The following is a 20,941-nucleotide window of genomic DNA, read 5'->3' as shown; positions in this document are numbered from 1 at the left end:
ACCATGCCACCAGTGTGCAGAACAGAGAATCAGATTACTTTAATGTGCTCTCTGTGCAGGTATACCTCCAAAATATTCAGCCTGAAGCCAGCACAGCGTGTTGCAGCCTGACAGACTGCACACAGGGAGCAGTTTAGACCTCACTCTCTCCATTTCTCTGGCTTCTGCTAAACTCCCAGGTGGAATTCAAGGTGATGGCTTTAACCTACATAGCCATCACTGCTTTGAGACCTTTTAAGCTTATTAAGCCCTCCCTCTCTCCCTGTCAGATGCTGATACTGTCTCTCAGGGAACCTGTACCCATGTGGTGTGTCAGACTCCTGTTTTTGTTATCATTCCATGCAAGCTATCAATTTTCTTCTTTCTCTACAGCTACACTGAGCAGCAGTGGATCTATTCACAGGCACACCCCTCATTTAGCCTGTGACTCCTAAGTGATTGTTAAGGTGCTTGAGGCACTAAGTGAGTATCTACAAGTCCATTCTAAAAAGAGGAAAAAATGAATAAAAGAACATTTGTCTGCTACATTTACAGTTAATTATCTGCAAGCCTACTTTCCTGTCCCCAGCACCCACTGGAGGACTGAGCTCACATGCCAGACACCAGGCATCTGTGCTCAGTGTGGCACTGAGGAGGTTCAGCAGCACGTGTTCACCACTTGACTGTACTCCCTTCATCTACCACCCATCAGGCTCAAAAATTTAACAGTAAGCGTCTAATGAGGCAGAGAGACATCGACTCCCTCAACCATCCTCTGATATATCCCCCAGCACGCTCTTTCTGCTCATCTGCCTTCTGTAGGATTTTCTGTCACTTAGCAAATTAGATTCCTCCTCAACATTCCCTCAGAGGTTCCCTATGGGCTGTACCACTTCCTTTGTGTAGCCAGTTTTCCAGTGGCTCTGCCCCAGGCTCCCTGCACTCTCTCCCAGTGGGAGCCAAGTGACAGCCATGGAGCTGAAGGTTACAAAGACAAACCCAGAAAATCAACTGTTTGCAGGCACCTTTTTTGTAGTGCTCTGTGAGCACCAGACTTCTGCATTGAGTGAACTGATGCCTTTTAACAGAACAAGGAGAGTATTTAGACCAGTAACTAAAATAGTACACTGAGAGGTGTTTTAGAAATGAGATGTAGAGAGAATGCTTTCTTTTATAGCTGTTGCAAACCCCTGCTCTCTGGATATTTTGGTTTCATAAGAATGACAGGTCAATAGCTCCCTTTCCCTGCATTCAGAATTGTGGGCAGGCCTGGCAGATGCTTTGTCTGCCCATTAGGATACAGTGCACCGGCTTTCCTGTAGATCTTACCAGAGCAATCAGCAGTCTGGAGACCTCCAACCAGCTGGTTATGCAGCTGTCTAATAACTGCCATATTACTTCCTGCTAGAGGAGAAAGGGAGCTTAGGAAGATGGGGTGAGACTAATTAAAAAGAAAAACTCAAAATGTCTTGCTTTTAACTTCCCTCATCCTAGTAATTCTACTTCCTAAATTACTATAATATATGGAAAAAAGCCAGAAAGCAACTAGGGGCAAACAGTGAAATAGCATCAGAAATCTATCCACTGTCCATCTCCTCCATATCTTTTATTACAGTCAACAACATTATTATAGCATTTTCAATCCTTCATGAAGTCATTTTCCAAAAATAGGTGCATAGCAGTAAAAGAAACAAAGAGCTTCTCTCCTCTCAAAGGTCCACAAAATGCTACACACAGAAGAGGAAGATTACATTAGAGTGGAGAGTGCACTGGAGTGAAGAGAGAGACACACTTATTTCCACTTTGCGTTTGGAAGGGGAAGGATTGTATTTAAGGACATGTGGGGTTGCCAAGTTTTGGGCAGTGGCTGAAATATAAAATTTATTGGCAAACAGAGTCTTTTTTTTTTTTTTTTGAAGGATGAATTATGAGAGGTTCATTTGGAGTTCAATAGCACATTTTGTCCAAAGAGATAGTAAAACCTTTAGAAATGCTTTAATTAAGCAGAGGAATAGAATCAGAAAGTGAATGAAAAGGAGGCAGTGCAGTGCAGCATGGTTGCTATGCCACTGCATATAAATGGGGTGGAGGACTCCTCTAACAAAGTTCAAAACAAGAATTTTAACCAATGATTCTCAGTCATGGGAGCATGTTTTACCAACCGAACTGAACAAAATTGAAGACACACCTACTTTGCTCTTGTCCTTTGAAGATGATGTAGCAGTTCTTTAAATATTCACTGGCACAGAGCAGAAACCATATAGATAAGTCTAATGTCCTGGCTAAAGTCAGTTTTTCATTTTGTGTCTGTGAATATTTAAGTCAGGTACGAAGTGTTTCTCCTTTGAACTTCAAAAGAACAGCTGAACTCACAATACACAACAGCCAGCAGTAGGGGAGAGACATGTGAACAACACTTACAACCCCAACAGCCCACCCAGATATCTTTTTAAGGGACAAAAGAACAGTTCCTCCTACCTTACTGGTGTGAATGACACATCCATAAACTGGTTCTTTGTCCAAAATTATGTGGTGAAGACTGGCTGGATTTGTTAATAATTTTAAATAGACTGAAATGCACTTTTTTTAAAAAACCAAAACAGTATCTTTGTGACTGTTTGCTTGTGTGTGTCTGTGTGTACACATTCAAACATATTTGTGAACCTACAATTACACTGAAATCCTCAGATATAAATAAGATCAGATGTCAATTGCATCCTAAAGTGAAAAAACAATTCAGGCATAATTAACTGTCAGGATAATATCTGCTCCAAGGAGATTTCAGATGATGAGGTAAGAACCAGATACTTAATACCTTCAGTAGTAAGTATGGGGTCAAAAAAAAACCAAAAAAAAAAAAGAAAAAAAAGAAAGAAAGAAAGGTAAATGAGAGAGAAAGAAAGTGCAACTGACTTCTTTCGAAATCAGTCAATCTTAGCAAGCATCTCAAACAACTAACCAACTGCTTGTGAAAATTCATCAGGCTGAAATCCAGCTTGAACCTTGGTCTCTTGCAGTCTCAGCCTCCATCTCAAACAGATGTGTCAGTCGCTGCTGAACTTTCTGCATAAATCCTCTTCCACACAAGGGACCAGGGCATGCAGGCAGCTTGCTAGGTCTTTGTATAAAGACAGCTCATTTGCCAGTTATTTGACAAGTGCAATCAAGGGTCAGAGAGAAAGCATGGAGTGTAGAGAGATGACAAATAGCCACATATCCTTTTGAAAAGTTAAAATGACTATGTGAAGTCTGTTAATTCATTTTGTTACAAAGTGACAGCCACTGAATTAACTTATCTATGGTGAAGCTCACACATAAAAGACCATGAGTCTGCCATTTTCATCATCCTCACTGATTCTTGAAGCAACATGTTTTACAAGCCTTCAGTCCCTCTACTTGAATGTTAGTAGCACTGAGTAAACCCATTAAAAGGCTGCTCAGAACCAGATAGGCTCCACAAACATCTGTGCTTAAAACCAGAACAGAACAAGTAAAGGGAAATGAAAAGGAAACTCATAATTTCTGCTGGGAAGGTGCAGGGAAAACCACTCTTTTTTGGTGATTCTGGGGTCTTCAGAGATGCCAGGAGAAAGAAGGATGTCTGGAGAAAGGGTGCAGGAGCAGGACAAGGGAACTGGCTGGACTGAAGTCATCATTGCTTGTACTCTTCTGTTCAGGACTCTGCAGAAGAAAGAATCTCCAGGACTTGGATGTACAGGGATTACTGCTGCTTGGAGTTTAAAATACTTGGCAATATTTGAGTCCCAGTAAGGCACACAAAAGAAATAAGTTTTAAAATGTCTTTTAAAATAGGCTCTTTTTCTGACTTTTTTCCCCTACCTTTTGGACATACAAACTTGGATTTGCATTTTCCATTTTTTTTATAAATGTGGTCTCTAAGGAGTCATTTACTGAATTATTCATTCCTAACTGAGGACTGATACTCATGCAGCAGCCCCACCATTAGTCTCTACCACTCTACCATTACTATACCACCAAATACATGACTTTTAGATTCCCTTTTAATTTTCCAGAAGACCATTCATCCTTCACAACATCAAGCCAGTAGCATTTGTTCTTCTTTGTGGGTTTGCCCCAAACTGCCCTGGCTACCTTTTCTATGTACTATTGACTTCCCGTAGTCTCCATTACTTCAAAGACTAAATAATGACACTTGGGTTAGAAGTACAACTATAAATAGAAAATAATAAGAATTCCAGAACAACCAGCACCTCTTGGACTGCTATTTTTCTTGCTGAGTAAGTGGTTTGTGGATTTATTTTTTTTTCTGCTGGTATAAATGCAAAACACAGCCACTAGGAAGGAATAATAATGAAAGGCTGCTGTCTGGGTGCCTGCAAAACTTTCTCAAATTAGACCACCAAGGTCCACATTCTCCTTCAGAATCGACCTGCCTAGCTCTTTTGGATCTGCTAGTGCTGCATGCATTTTACACATGTTTTGAATCCAGCTGCCTAGAAATGTAGACAGGATGGCCAAGCAAATGTGAGTAACAAGTTAACGATGGGGAGCATAAACTGTCTAAATCCTCTGTTCTTCCCATTTTCTTACATAATACCAGTAACTCTAACACCTGATTTTGGGCTGGAGATGAAAAGAATTTTCCTTTGTGGCTCTCTTTCTTCTTCCAGGATATTTTATCTGTTCCCCACCTACCTGTATTGCAAGAATTTGCTGCTCCTTTCAGGAAAGATGGCATGGAAAGAACACCAGGAACTCTGATCACATGTAGTCAGGGAATGAAGAGAAACAACCAGTGCAGAATGATCAGTATACACCTGGGTATTGAATATTCGATGAGGTTGCCTGTTCAAAAGAAGAATCAGCTTTGTTTAGTTCAGCCCATGAAAGTCCTTTAATAGGCAGAGAATAATTTGTGCTGAGATTCTCTCTCTGTGATAATGTAGTACCAGGAAGAGATCTGCAGTTTCTACCTCTTCTTGCCCACCCCCTTGCACACATATCACTGCATAATGGCTACCATTCTTAATGCAGTGCTTGTGGATGAATTCATTATAGGCACTTTCAGAGCAGAGATAATAATTGAAAAATGTAAAAAAAAAACCCAAAATGCAAGGTGCAATCACAGTATTTCTCTCTTTCAAAGAAGAAAAAGCTCACAATATAATTTCTTCTTGAAAGCAGGACCCTCGTTAACACTATCACTGTAGACTTCTCTACAATCTCTTCTTTTCCTAAAGTTGTCAGGAAGTAAAAATATCCCTTTTATTTTCTTTAGAAAGATCTAGTGGGGAATGCATTGTATCAGTTTCCACCTAATAGTTGTATCATTAGAGGGGCTACAGAAGCTAAGGGTATAACAAACCAGTTTTTAAGTTCAATGTTAGATACAAGTTTCTAGTTATGTTGTAAGTACTATGGAAGAGATTTCATGGGTGCTGGAGAATTTTCAAGAGTGATGTGCTTGTGCCTTTTCTACAAGTGTAATGCCTAATGAATCTTTTTTTTTCTTTTAGTTGGGAACTTTTGTTCATGCTAATTATTTCAGTGATTCTCAATATTGTAAAAGAAAACTCCAGTTGTTTTAACTTCTTGTCTGGTCGTGTTGGAAACTTCAGACTGAAGAAAACCCTAATAGACTAAGAAATTCTGTGACAAAGAAGAAAGAACATGTTCTGAAAAAAGATGGAAAACTGAAATCCCAGTGGTTTACAGTCATATCCTAAATCGTGTCAGTGACAAATTTCACTAACTTGCTCCTCCCTGTAGCTCAGAGCCAATCCATATATGAGAAAAAGAGCTGCAAACTACCTGGCTCATGTATCATCAGCAGGATTGTTAGCTGGGATTCAACTGCAATGCCAAATCCCACCATTACACCTGAGAAAATGAGCATTGATAGAGAACAGAGGAGAGAACTTCATATTCCTAGTGAAGAAAGTGAAAAGTTGCTTTGTCAGCTCTGATGCAGGCAGCTCTGAGGTCACTATCTATCCAGGAAGCTGACCTTGGAACATCTTAATATTTCAGATAGGGTGAAACATAAACGAAGCATCTGCTTTTCTTTTCTCTGTGGCAAATAAATCCATGAACACTCTCATCTAATTGGGCTCTGTTGCCAGGAATATCAGCGAGGCCACTGGGTGATCCTTTCATTAGTTCATATCTCTCAGATTTTCAGGATACAAACAGTGAAAAAACAGAACATATGCTGTACTTCCTATTTCTCCTACTCAGAATAATTCTGTCTGTCTGCTAACTGACAGAATTAATAGCTGTACAGTAGTTATTGCTGTTGAAATAGTAGTAGAGTAGATTCTTGGTAAGGTGTCATCATACTTTATTTAAACAAGAAATTGCTGACTAGAGAACAAATATGACAACACAAATTTGAAAACAGGCACAGTCACCAAGACCTTGCCTCCATGAAGTATTTGTCCCAGCCAGTAAAATAGTAAAAAAAATGGTAAAATCTTCAAGTGCAGATTTTTATCTTAAAAACATATATAGGAAAAGAATTGAGATGTAGCCAAAGATCCTGACTTCTTTGCCCAATTCAGATGGTTTAAGAATACAAAAAAAGTTCATACCACCTTTGGGAGTGCTGCCAAACCTAAAAATTTTAAATTGTCATTGAATGTTTTGTTGCTCAGAAGAAAACCCAGTTTTGGCCATTAACTCTTAAGAGACAAGACACTAGTGTCCTGACTGACACAATGACCAGTTTAGGTATGACCTGAGGAGCCTCAGAAGAGCTACTGAGACAAGAGCAGCTGAAAGTAGAAAGTTGGTCAGCACTGATCCTGCTTTGAAAGAGCTATGGGAACCTCAGGAGCAAAGTAAATGGTGAGGCCCTGCATGTGGACATCAAGTAGATGCAAGCACACAAGGACTAAGGTGTATTGGTCAAGGCTGTGGAAGGACAGGCTGTAGCATTGTCAGCCCAGCAGTGAGATCACACACAACAATTTAATAAACAGAAGAAGCTGTTAAAAATCTTCCCATGAGAATTGTCCTGAGTCTTGTATCCACCATACAGCACATTCTGTTTTGCATTTTTTATCCCAGGTTTAACAAGGAAAACACCCTTCTGTGAGATGCTACTTAACCTGTCAACATAGGCAGTATAGCAATGAGATTAATTAAAACACCTTATGGTACGTAGGTTTCTCAGACAAAAACCATGGCTGAAACACAGAGGCCGCTGGTAAAACAGAACCTGACTCTTTGAGAAATGGATCTGAAGGAGAATGATGTGCAGAGATAAAAAAAGCTCTGGTAAACTGATCTTTACACTGAGAAAGCATAAGGCTGCCAAAACTGTTTAGGCGTTTTCATGCTGCTATCACAGCTCATATTGATAATCAGCGAGACACATTCCCTGGATATGGTGGTCTGTCATTCTAACCTAGGACATTCTTGTTTTGTTTTTCTTGATTTCACATTTAAGCACATTTTACTTGTTTTTTAACTTATTTGGTTGAGACAAATACTTATGTGCCTCATCTTTGCTGACATGAACCTTCTTCTCTTTTTGCTTCCAGGTGGAATCACTGGTACCACTAGGGCATACTGCCCAGCCTGGTCAGAAAGCCTAACAGGCAAGACAGCACTCACAAAAAGCAACAGCCCTCTCCAGTCCAATGGAGGAAAAAAAGAAAAAAGACTGCTGACAAGCTCTCTAGATCTAGATTCACTCCAATTGCATGAAAATCTGCTAGGGACTTGGTGGCATATGGACTGGGTAATGGGTTACAGAACCCTCTTCTGCAGAATGCTGGGTGAAAGAGTAAGAGCATGATTCATCCTGGTTTCTAGTTAAAGTCACATGCAGAAGACACAAATAGAACTAAAGATGGAAAATAGCTATTGCATACACAGCTGTTTTTCTCAGTAACAACACAGTAGGAAATAAAAAGATGACATCCAACCCTAAAGTTCAAAAACCCATGAGCATTCCCTCATATTTAACCCCAGTCTTGTGAGCCAGGTAGAGACATGAAAGAAAGAAAGAAACTAAAGAAAAACAAAATGCAAGAACTAAAGAAAACAAAATGCAAGATCATTGTGTGTTGTCCTACAAGGTTACAAGGTGCTATAGCTGGAAATCTTCCCTCTGGGACATAGAAAAGGCTGATAAGGCCGATAAGGCTGGTAAGGCTGATAAACCTTGTTGCCTGTGTCCATCACTGGGACACTGTGTATTTCAGAGTTCCTGTCATGCCTGGGAGATGAAAGTGCAGGCTGCCCAAACAGGATCTCATGGAATGGGTGACAAATCAGATCTTCCTCACTGGAAGATGCCTGCAGGGATTGCATAATTCAGAACTGCCTATTTTTTTCTGGGAAAGCAGCTTTCTTTGCCTTTTGTATTTGCTAAGCATGGATGTGTTCCTCGGACAATGACAACAAGGCAGCCTTTCCACACTTTGAGGGACTGCTCAGTGTTAGGCATGGTGCGGATTCAGAACTTGTTAAAAAGTCACACCTGCTCCAAGGAATCTGGTGGGAAAGTGGAGGGAAATGTACTTCTTACAGCTAAGACCCAAAAAGCAAGTTACTAAGGAGGCTGCTTGGATAAAATGACAAACATTTCTCAAAGATCATACTCCCTCCAGGATGTCTGGTGCAATCAGAGGGAAGCCAGAGACTAAAGCACCTGGGAGGCAGTGAACAACTTTCTTGGCATTGTTAAACTCACAAAACAATATGGAAACACATTAATCTTAGATGTCCACGTTCACTACAAATAAACAAGTAGAAGCAGTTGCTACACTACAAGTGTGCATTTCATGTGTGCAATTGTTGCCGGGGGCACGATGCATTGATTGTTTTTTAAAATTTATGAAATCAAGTATTTTTTATATAATATAGTTGAGTAAAAAGTCATTATGCATGAAGTTGTAACATATAATTCCATGATTTAAGGTAAATCAGTTTTAATGACGGGCCAGCAATCAGAGTGATGAGCATCATGTAAAATCAGTCCAGTAATTATCCTTCACCTATTGAATACATTTTGCTTTTCAGTTGGGTAAATAAAAAGAAAGGACAGTGTTTGGGGAACAGTGTAAGAGGTAAGTAAATGTATAAGCCACTAAAATAAAGTACTCTCTATGGCAATGATCATTCATGTGACTGTGCTGAAGAAATAATGATCTACACACAGTACAAAAAAACTTTGCTGGTCTACACACTGCAAAATAGTAAAATTGTGATAAAAGCAGAGAAAAAGTGTTAAAATGTGTCTAGCCATGCACAAGCTTTTAGAAGCATATTGCCATGTAACACAGTCAGCAGATGAATCTTCACCTTACCTGTCAGAGTGCTTTACACCCAATGAGCTCTTTGATGTCAAAGCTAAAAAAAGGAAAAGGTTTTGGCAAGCTTAAGCCTTTGTTGTTGTTGTTGTTGTGAACTATCATGGGGCTCTGATACAAGCATTATTCAGGATGATTCTACCAACATTTTCTGCAGAAATAATTCATCATATGGGCTGTGTGACCATTATCTGCTGTAAGCACTGCTTACAGGAAAACACTACCAGTAAACCATTGCTCAGATTGGGTGAGCAATTTTCTGCAGCATGTGTCATTGGGTCTGACCTCCAACCTGCCAACCTGTGTCACCAAAGAGGTGGAAAGCTTTAACAAATCATATCTGAGATGCATGTTAACCAAGTACAAAAATACCTACTCTATCTATCTCAAATATTCATAGATTCAGAGAGATTAGTGCCATAAAGGGCAATATCTCAGCTTGCCTGACCTCCTGCATATCACAGGCCATTCAATTTCACCCAGTCACCCCTGTGCTAAGCCCAATTACTCACGTTTGATTGAAGCATATATTTCTGGAAGGCATCAGTCTCGATCTGAATATATTGGTGGAAAGGAAAAGCATCTCTCCTTTTGTAATTTTTTGCATGGATTAATGCCCCATACTTTCAGTTTTCCTTAATTTCTCATTTCAATTTTTCTGGTTTCTGTTTCCAGCCATTGGTTCTTGTAACACTTTTCTTGGCTAAGCTGCATGCCCTCTCAGACACAAATTTTCCTCCACAAAGACATGCTATTTAATAAATTCACATTCCTTTCTGCTTCTTAACAAGCTAAACTGACCCAGCTCTTCCCTTGCAGCATTTTCTCCAGCCCTCAAGTAGAATTTGCAGCTCATTTATATGCTCTCCAAAATAGTTGTGACCATGATTCTGTCATCCATCTCATCAAGGCCACATTTGGGAGTTAATCTCCCCCCTGCTTTCCCATTCATACAACAAAGATCTCATTACTTCTCCCCTCCAAATCGGCACACTGGATATTTCCATTTGACAGCGTTCTGAGCTCCTTCCGGGAGTGGTTGCTGTCCATGGTACTGTGCTCCCTTACACCCAGAGAGTGAGATGCTGCCTCTTAGAACCACAGAATCAATTAGTTTGGGGAAAAAAAAAATAAATTTGAGATCATCAAGTCTAACCACAAACCTCACACTGATATTTCCATCACTAAATGCTAATTTATGCTGGACTTTCACTCAGATTGATCTAATACAGTAGCACTATCATCTGCAGAAGAGAAAGAAGATGGCAAACCCTCCATGGAGTCATTTATGTGAGAGCAAAGGCTTTTAGTAAAGATTGTAAGTCAAACTTATTCTTCTGCAGAGGTATTTTAATGCCCCTGGATATAAAGATCTAATCAAAGTTGTTTACAAGAAGAAGACTCCACTTATTTTCTAGGAAGGGAATGAGGTGAAATCTGTGTGTTAAGAAATGAATCTGATCTCTCTGTGTGGCTACCATGTCATCATTTTTACAACTCTGCTCAACATTACATCTCTTATGAGTTGTTTTCCTGGATTTTTAAAAATTATTTACTGTCACATGATTGATAAAAATGTTGAAAAGAACTGGGTTTAATACTGATGTTTCTCGTACCCTGTTTAGAAACAATCTCATTCAATGATACTTCCTTGCTGACAGCTAGCATTTTAAATTGTCAGATGGCCAGCTTTGATCTATTCAATGTTAACTTTATGATACTGCATAGTGCTTTTCATTAAAACAATTTCATGTCATACTGAATCAAATGCTATACAAAAGTCTATTATGTCTGAGCAGTTTCTCTCATCAACTAAACTTATAATTCCATCAAAGGATGAAATTGGGTTTTGTTGACAAGATCTATTTTTCATGAAAAAAATATTGGTTAGTATTAATTCTATTACCACACTTAATCTTGCATCAACTGATTTCTGTATCAATTTCTTTTGCTAGTTTTTGCTTTGTTTTGCTGGGGTTTTTTTTACCAAGGAGTTTTATCAGGCTAATTGTGCTATGTTTATCTTAGCTATCACATGTGCCCTTTCTGATTGCTGGGATGGTGCTAACAAATGTCCACACTTTGTGAATTGCAGTGACATTTTTATATTCAGAAAAAAAGTAATGTCATCAAGTCAGAAAGCTCCTTGGGCAGCTCCTCTGGGACTCTTTGGCAGAAGGTTAATCTTCTACACAATTTTCACCTCTCCTTAGATGTCTACACACGTAGGTGTGAATAGGGGAATATCATGGTGACAGCCTGGTAACTCTCAGCAGTGCCCTTTACTGCAAGTTGGCCCCACAAAATCACCCTGCCTACATCATAAAGAGCAGTGAGAAAGGTGTATATTTTTTCCATGACTCACATAGTGGTGCGCTGAGAAAAATTAGGAGCAGAAATCTGTGAAAATCCTCACACAAACTGAGGTAGTGGTAGCCAGGGTGGTAGAATGAGACCTGTACTTGGAGTGAACCCAAGGAGACCATGGACTGTTGCTCCTTTCCATGTAAAGACTTTGTCTAATTATGACAGCAAGGAAACAGGGCTGCAAACACCACCTGGGGAAATATGGGGTGATTTGTTGATCAAAATTCCCCCCTTTATCATTAAGTTTCTGAGAAATTACCCAAGCACTCTGGTGTGGTTTAAGCCCAGCTGGAAATTCAGCCTGAAGCAGCTGTTTCCCTCTCCCTACCCCCTCAGCTGAGAGAGACAAAAGGCAGAGATCCCAGCTGAGATGAGAACAGCTTACTGGAAATAAGAAAACAAACAGTAACAGCAACAATATTAATGACAAAATTATATAAAATGGGGATGATTTACATATGAGAAATGCTCACTGGTCTGACCTGGCACCGTGCAGCCCCTGAGACAGAGAACAAAATGGCCACTGGACCCTCCACCCACATGTTTTCTTCCCCAAGCCCAAGAAAATGGAAAAAAGTGGCCAACAGACAGTTTGTACCCATGTGTTCCCCCAAGCCTAAGCCAAGGAAAAAAGCACTGTTTCACAAACCCTCTGCCTGGCAGCAGTGGGATCCCACCACTGCTCCATTTGCCACTTGCTCCCCAGAAAAGAACAAAATGGTGGCAGAACCTCCTGCGTGCCACCTTTTTCTTCCGCTCAAAGTCACAACCTCTTCTCAGAAGTGAGAATCCCTTGCTTCCACCCCACAGCAATGGTGAGGATGATATGGAATAACCTAAATTTGTTCACACAGTCCAAGCTTTGCCTCCTCACGGTTACTGTGTAAAATTAACCACATCCTTGGCCAAAAGTAGGACACTCTCCTGGCACTACAAAATGACAATAGATTGATGGAAGAAATTTCCTAATCTGCAGGTTTTTTTAATGAACAATTAATAAATGGAAACAAACTAATTTTCCCAGCAGGCTTTCCTAGAAGGAGAAATTGTACTTGTCTTTGTGAAGATACCAGTCCCAGCCTTGATACTTCCTATGGAATTCAGGGCAGAGACATACAATACCAAATTTCTTCCCCCAGGTATTATTCAAAGTAGCTCCAGTTGGTGTACTGAAATAACTTCAGGCACAAGCTGGTGTGAAAATTCCAGTCTATCACCCAAAGGAGCAGGGTTCTGCACCCCCAGCTTCTCCCCTTGCAATTCAGCAGCCATGAGCAGCCTGTAGGTTACCTGGAGAACACATTAACAACAAAGAGGCCATGCTCACAGGTTCTGTGCTGCTCTCTCTGCAATCTCTGGTCATCTTTGGACTCTTAGTTCCTGTGATACCTGATATCAAGGTCTTGAATGTCTGAAGAAATTAAACTGTGGTGTCAATTATCTCTGTGCCTGAACTTGTCCAAGAAGATTGATGCCCAACCTGAAATCTATGTCACAGAACATGAATAGAGAAACCCATTGAAATAGCACATATAACATTTTCTAAATCAAATTACAAACATCCTGTCTACACAAGTAATTCACCCCCCACCACTGCACAAAGTCATTGAAGCCCTTATTAAAATGAGGAATAACTAGGGATTTATTTTACAGAGATGGAAGTAAACAGTAGAAATTATTTGTGATGTGTACGATGTTGCATAAGGAATTTTCTTCAGAGTTTAGATTTTGATTTCCTCAGCCATGGACCACAGGACTGACAAGCCCTTTTCTTTGTGGTTCTGCAGATCCTCTGCAGACTATGGAAGCTGTGACCAAGGATCCATGTTCACATCAGTATAGTGCTTAGATCTAATGGTTGGATTTAAGCCTTTCTGAACAGAGGAACTGCCTGAATTCTGCACAGAATTTCAGTAATCAAATATATATCGGTCTGAGAGCTTAGGGAAAAAATGTCTTGTACCATACAATGAGACAACTGTGTCTCCACATTAACAAAAAACCTAAATCTGAAAAAAGAGGTTACAACTGAAAGGAGGCTGAAATATTTCTCTTCACAAAAATTGCAGTGGACCCAGTTCCTTCTTCTGAAGCATGAAAACAGAACTGAATGTCTAACTGATAAGGAAGAGATTTATTTTTTCTTCCCCTATTTTCTCAGGTTGCTAAAAAAGAGCAGGATCTGTGTGGAAGCCAATCAGGTTTTGTCTAAAATCCAACAACTGGGTAATGTTGGTCAGTAAACAAACTTGAGAATATGTACTTGTCAGACACTTGGTTTCAGCCCTTTCTATGACCAGCACTATCATGTTCTTCAGTTTAGATTCCTTTTCTGCTGTCATGACCCAAGCAAGATATCACTGCATTATGGAACACTGCTGTTTTGTTTTCTTTTAAAATGAGTCAAAGATGACATAATGTCACTTTCTGCTGTAAAATGCTCTGTGGGCAGCTGAGGAGAAAAGGTTTAATGCAGTTTTATTGAAATATATTAAATAAATTTAGTATCCAGCCAGCTGATTGAGGCAGAGACTCCCTGTAGATATTTTGGTTGTGCATTAAGAAAGTTGTCACAAGTAATTTGGACTGGAGCGAGGAGTTACAGACTGCCAAATGCTGATTAATTAAGCCCATGTTTGGATTAGTTCTGCTAGATTGTTTCATTAAGGAAGATGACTGAAAATATGGAATAAAGTAACCAGGGGGAATCCAGAAAGAATTTACATGTATTTGAGACCTCCAGCAAAGAGTAAGAGCTGGGATTGAACTTTATGTGCCCTATGATATTGCATGGTACTCCTTGCTCCTTTGTGACTGGGGAAGGAATAGGTACCAAGAGAATTGACTGGTGTTTGCTGTGGCAGTGAATGATTTCATTAGAATTATTCTCAACAGCCAAGGAATGGAGTTCCTTCCTTCTCACAAGATTCTTCATCTTTAAGACAAATTTCCACCTTATTTCACATGCCTAATGCCAGCCTAAAAGTGAGAATATATGATCATAAAAATAATGGCAGCATAATTATTACCTATTTTAATTCCAGATTTGTTGCCATATGGGTTTTTAACCTTCACAGTGTTGTGAAAGAAAACACCTTGATGAGGGGACCTCCTGCATTGGGAAATCCTATACTTGTTTTCTTAGGCTTGTAAATGCATTGCCATAAGGCTTCACTTCAATTAGCTGCATTCCAAAAACAACAAGATAGTGGATTGAAAAAAAAAGTGCTATGCCAAATTAAATGAAAAATGTTCTTTGAGTTTCAGCTGAACCAAATTGTTACCTATTTAACATGAATAAAATATAATTTCTGAGCAACCTATTAAGAGAAAAGCATCTTCTTTATCAAAGAAGCCTATTCAAGCCTAAGGAAAAAGATGTGCAGATCTGGATTGTCCTAGGCAGAAACCTGGCCTGACTCAGCAGCCCTGATGTGGGCAGAGAGAGCACCTGTAGCAAGATGGACACCATATTCTAATTTCAAGGAAGAAGCAAAGCAAGAGAGGCAGTAGTTGAATGTAATTGTGTGCCAGCTGGATAAGGTGACACTGCAGATGTCCAGTACATTGTGCACAGAGCTGAAATAGAGAATCACATTACTGTGCCTCTGGAACTGTAATGAGAAGCTGGTGTTTGTACCACAAATGATGGTACAGTACAGAAAGTGAACAGTCCTGATTTCAGCTGGGAAAGAGAGGACTTTTTTCTGAATATGTGGTTCAGTGCTGTGTTTTGGATTTAGTAGGAGAACAATATTGATAACACACTGATGTTTTCATTTTTGATAAAATGCCTAAATCAAAGATTTTTCAGTTTCCCATGGTCTGCCAGCATGCACACGCACAAGAAGCAGGCAGGACGCATGGCCAGACAGCTAACCTGAACTGGCCAAAGGGATATTCCATACCACAGAACATCATGCCCAGTATATAAACTGGGGGCAGATGGCCAAGAGGGGCTGATGACTGCTTGGGGACAGGTTCAGCATCGCTCAGTTGGCATCGAGCAATTGTGTCGCGCCTCACTTGTTCTCCTTGTGTTTATTCCCCTCCCTCTTTCCTCTTCATTACTATGACTTTTGGTTGGTGCTGTGATTATTCAATTTTACTTTATTTAAATTATTAAACTGCTCTTATCTCAACCCAGAATTTTTCTGATTCCCCTCTCCATCCCACCAAGGGAGAGGGAAGGTGAGCAAGGGAAGGTGGCTGCGTGGTGCTTCCTTGCCAGCTGGGATTAAACCATGACATGAACTCATCACGGTTGTCATGATTCATAACATAAATCATCCTGCCTTCTTCTAAATACATTTCACAGCTGTTGTGGTCCTGTTCAGCCTTGAGAAACACAGCCACAGCTGAGGAGGGTGCTGGGTTAACTCCAATTGCATCACTAAGCGACCTGAAGAAGGAAGGCCACCCAAATTCTGGCTGGCCCCAAAGCATGGTCCATATACCTTGATGGGAGAGATACTTTAGAGGTTCTCAGAAGTTTTAACCTTATGAAAAATTAGGACAAAATAAATAACTGGACAATTTGGCTATTTTTGTATCAAAATGAAGGAGAAGAAGTCAGGCTTTAATCACTTTCTGAAAAACACAACTCTTTTCAGGTAATCAGCTCAGACAGTCGAAGTACTTAGCCACTCTGGAGAATATAGGTCCCATTATTCTTTCTTCCAAGCTTTTTATTTGCTGTAGTTTAGGAAATCTGGCCATTGAAACATTAAAAGATATTTATGAACATAGTTCTAGCTAGTGCCAGCTCTATTTATATTTGCCCTACTAAGTCCATTGTCATCCATCCATCCATCTTCCATGGAGAAGAATCACATGGAGCTCAGGAATGTTCACAGGGGTCAGAAAAAGAAAATAAAACCACCTGCACCCTCACCTTTAAAAAGGGTACTGTGAGACTAAAAAGAGCAAAACAAAGCAACATATCATTACTCTTTTTCTAGGCTAGGGAAAAGTCCTTTCATTTAGCAGATATGGAAAATCTAAGTGAACAGACAGAGAAAGATTTTGATACACTCATTTGCTCTGCTCACCTATGTCACATTGCTCCTACACTGGGCATAACCCTCCAATATTATTTTTTGTGCAAATTTATCACAAAGATCCAGATTTGTCTCTGAGGTTACTTCAGAAGAAATACCTATGTTGGTAAAATTATACTAGCAATTATGTCAGTTAATTCAGCTCAGCCTGTAGGTAGAAAATATGTAAATGTTTCAGAAGTAACAAGTGCTGCAGGTCTGTACGTTAATTGCTTATCCCCCTGATCACTGCTGTCCCCATAATTTCCCACTTCTCTGAATTTCCCTGATCCTGCCTCCCCTTCTTCCAGCTTTTGGCCCTAGGACACCCAATCTCATCCCCTCCCTTCAGCCTGGGCTGTTTTCCATTACTTTACATTGTGGAGAGCCAGCAAAAGTGGTTCAGGACTGGAACAGGAGGTTGTCTGACATGTCAGGTGACAATAGTTCTGATTTCATTTAACACCGCATAGCAATGTGGAGGCCTCTCCCTAATTTCATTCATGTTTTAAAATGTATTTAAAGTCCATCTCACTTTACTTTATACCTCATCTATTCCCACAAATTACATTTTTTTACCTATGTTGATTAAAACTAGCAGTATCTGGTATTATAAATCCTTTGTCTCTATTTTTCCTCTCTTCTTAAAGGCCTTAGACTTTACATGCTACACTATATTTATTCATGTTCTAAATAATTATAATAAAAAAGCTAGTCAAAATTGCCAAATTTTTGTATTTGTAGAATGATAACCCTATTTTTTTGCTTAATAGGTGCTGTCAGATTAAATCATTTGCACAGTTACATACTTATAAACTGACAGTTTTCTATAAATACTGAAATTCTGTAATTATCACTCATGCGACTTGTCAGAATTTGAAAATAGGTGAAACAATGAAAAAGAGCAAGAACTTAACCCTTAATCCTACCCACCTCAAAATATGCACCAACCACTCTTAGAATGCTCCCAGCCACTCTAGAGGGTGACTTGATGCCACAAACCTACTATATTTGTGCACAACAACAAAAACATAGTGGGAAGCAGATTATTTTTAGGCAAAAAAATAACCTGACAGCAGGAAAGTGATTCTGGATGCAAACCATCAGCTATATATAAAAAAAAAACCCTTATTGTTTTGAATAATTTTTAAAGATCTGTCCAAAGAATTAATGCATCTTCTGTTAACTTGTGTCTAACATATCATAAATTTGTCCTTTTTTACCTCCTTAGAGGTAAAAAATCCTGGAGCTACAGCAGATAAACTCCAAGAGAAGCAGCAGAAAGTGTGAAGGGCACAGCAAGGACAAAGTGCCACTGACTGTGAAAGAGAGAGCTGCCCTTTCCAGGACACCTGCCTTCCCCTGTCACAAAGGCTGGCACCCCCACACCCTGAGCACGTGCCTTTGGGTGTGGAAAATTGCAATGCACTTTTGAAATTTTGGGCCACTTCTCCTCGGGGATGGATTCACCAAAATGTTTAAATATGGTCAGTTCAGCTACTTTTCCATCTGAGATTATTCAAAGATCTTCTGTTCTGTTACATGTATATTGTCCATTCAACCTGAGGAATTCTAAAATCCTAAATAATCCCACAAACAAGCACAGTCAGTTTTGAGGAGGAGGACAGTTATCAGCCAAACATTATTCTAGACTGTTCCTAGTCAAGACAACTGCACAGATCTCCAGTATCAGTGGTAAAAGCAAAAATAGTCACATGGAAAAAAAATCCCAAACTCAGTAGATGGCCTCTTTTTCTAGTGTATGGGTGATGAAGCAGTGGGAATAATTGGCTGAAATACTGGGAAATGCTGGAGCGACATGTTAGAACTTGTTCATTCTTTTCAGGCAATATCAAAAATTAGTGTGAAATCACAACCTTACATTGCACCTCAGACCCAATTAGCATTATTGCCTCAGTCTGAGGTGAAAGTTTGATATCAAGAATATGAAGGATTCAGCCAATACAGGGCTTGTCTTACCTACATGGGGCTGAAAAAAGACGTTCATTAATTTCCTCCCAGCTGCACATCCAGGAATCTCCAGCCTGACTGCTTTGATCATACAAAAATTTTTCAGTTCCTCTTTTCCAGACATTTGCAAGGGCTAAAAAGAAATGTGGATCCTGAAAGAGAGTGAGCCTTACAGATCTGCAGCATCTTAATCTCTGCTTTTGGCCATGCTAGTGTTTTATTAACTGGAGTAAGAAAAGCTGTTGAGAAGGACAGAGAATGGTCATAAACATCTCTCTCTCTCCCACTCCCAGCATTACCTTGGGGATCCACTCCAGTGGCGCTTCAGCACATGGTGGTGCTGTGTAACAGTGTGGAGTGGTGAGAGAAGGCTAAAAGAAAGTCCCAAAGGAGATGGGAACTGCTTCAAGTGCTTGTAGTGTACAGGGATGAACACAAAGAAAATTCAGCTGAACACCTGTGCATGTGTCCAGTTCATGTGCCCAATGCTGTTCAGAAGAACTCACCCACAGGGCTTGCTGTACAAGCCACCTGTTCAAATGTCTGTGCTGGACCTGGCTCTTAGGGACAGTGATGGAACACACACTACTGGGACATTTAAAGCCAGAATAAACCAAGCACTGAAAACAATACTGTGCGGTCCCTCTCCTGCTCCAGCTCAGGGCAAAGCAGAATCAATGACATCTCAGGGGCTCTTTTTTATTCTCTCTTTAGATTTCAAACAAGAAGAATGAGACATAAACATACATTCACATTCTTTCCACATTGAAGAGCTGCGTATCCATGAACTGCACGTTGCAGCCGTATTTCCATGGCTTTGGAAGTAAACTGCCCCTGAAACAAGTGATGGCAGCAGTCAGGAGTGATGCTGGAGAATGCAAGCACTACCAAGTCCAAATAGGGCATGTAACCACCACAAAACAAACTATTGAGGGTGAAGCCTGAAGTGATGAAATATTTGTGCTTCTAATCAAAATAAACATTTTACTTCTCCTATTTCACTGTGTGGCATTTCTGGGGGTAGCAAGAAGGCAAGCAGCAATTTTTTGCCAATCACATTATCATCGTTCACAACCAGGTATAGTTAAGAGGTGCTCTATAAGAAAAACAAGGATCAGGGAGGGATGTGGGAGATTTTGTTCCACTCAGGTTAATATTTATTACAAATAGCTTAAGGCTATAGTTGGGATATTCACTCACTCACTAAGATGAACTCACAGTGCTCCAGAATGGAGAAATGGAAATAGCATGCAGAAAACTGCAAATGCCATTTAGGAATGAATTTGATTTCTGATACTGTTGTGCAAATTCTTGGGTTTTCCTGTTTTCTGTAAATCCCAAAACATAAGGCAATTTGCATTGCTAAGTCTGAAACATTTGCTCCATTTTCATTGAACTGAAAAGTTGATCTAAGAAAGTAATTAAAGGCAGAACCACATCAATGTTTTTATTTCCTTTGGAGATTTTTATAAATATTTCAGGTAAACTATAGAAGAAAATATTAACAGTCATTCTAATGCAAATTTCAGAAAGCTTACTTATTAAAATATGAACAAAAATATGTGTCAAGTTTTTCTATTGGCACAGCAAAAATTAAATGAATTGGCAAAACCATGTTTTAAAATAAATATATTTGGGTAAAAAAATTTCACAGCAAAAAAGTTATCTAGTATCCATTTCATTCTCTAGGATCTATCAAGTCTTGAAATAACAGAACTCCTTTTCCCTCAGACTGCCTCTTTTTTTTCTCAAAAGCTGCAAATTTACTGCCAAGGATAGACGAAATGTCAGACTGTCACCGTCTGTCTCTGAAACCTGGAAGACAAGGTACTTCAAACTTATAAGGACAAACCCTTGCTCCAGGACTCTCTAGTCTCAGTATTTAGGAAAATATTAACACACTGGGTCTAGTGAAGTTGGAGCAGTAGGGACAAGAAAATTGCATGTTACAGGTGCTTTGCCTCAAAAAATGTAATTGTTATTATCACTGTTAAAAAACATATCTTGTGTCAAGGATACAGGTACATGTAATTTGGGCTGCCTTTGGTGTAATTTCTCAGGCTCAGAACTAATAAGTACATGGTGTTCCTGCCCAAGCCTTTCCCTCACATGTTTAAGGTGATCACTTGCATTATCAAGCCTGTTTTAAGGGGCCAAATTCAGCATGGCAGAAGGCAAAGCACTCTCCTGTGCAGTGTGCTGCAGTCCCCTGGCTTTTGGCTTGTGCAGGAAGGGTGACAGCAGCCCAAGGTGTCCCCAGACATGGGCTGCTGCCTCGCTGCT

The sequence above is a fragment of the Molothrus ater genome, chromosome 3 (genome assembly GCF_012460135.2).
Source record: "Molothrus ater isolate BHLD 08-10-18 breed brown headed cowbird chromosome 3, BPBGC_Mater_1.1, whole genome shotgun sequence".
NCBI classification, from domain to species: Eukaryota; Metazoa; Chordata; class Aves; order Passeriformes; family Icteridae; genus Molothrus; species Molothrus ater.
This window is presented reverse-complemented; position numbering follows the sequence as displayed.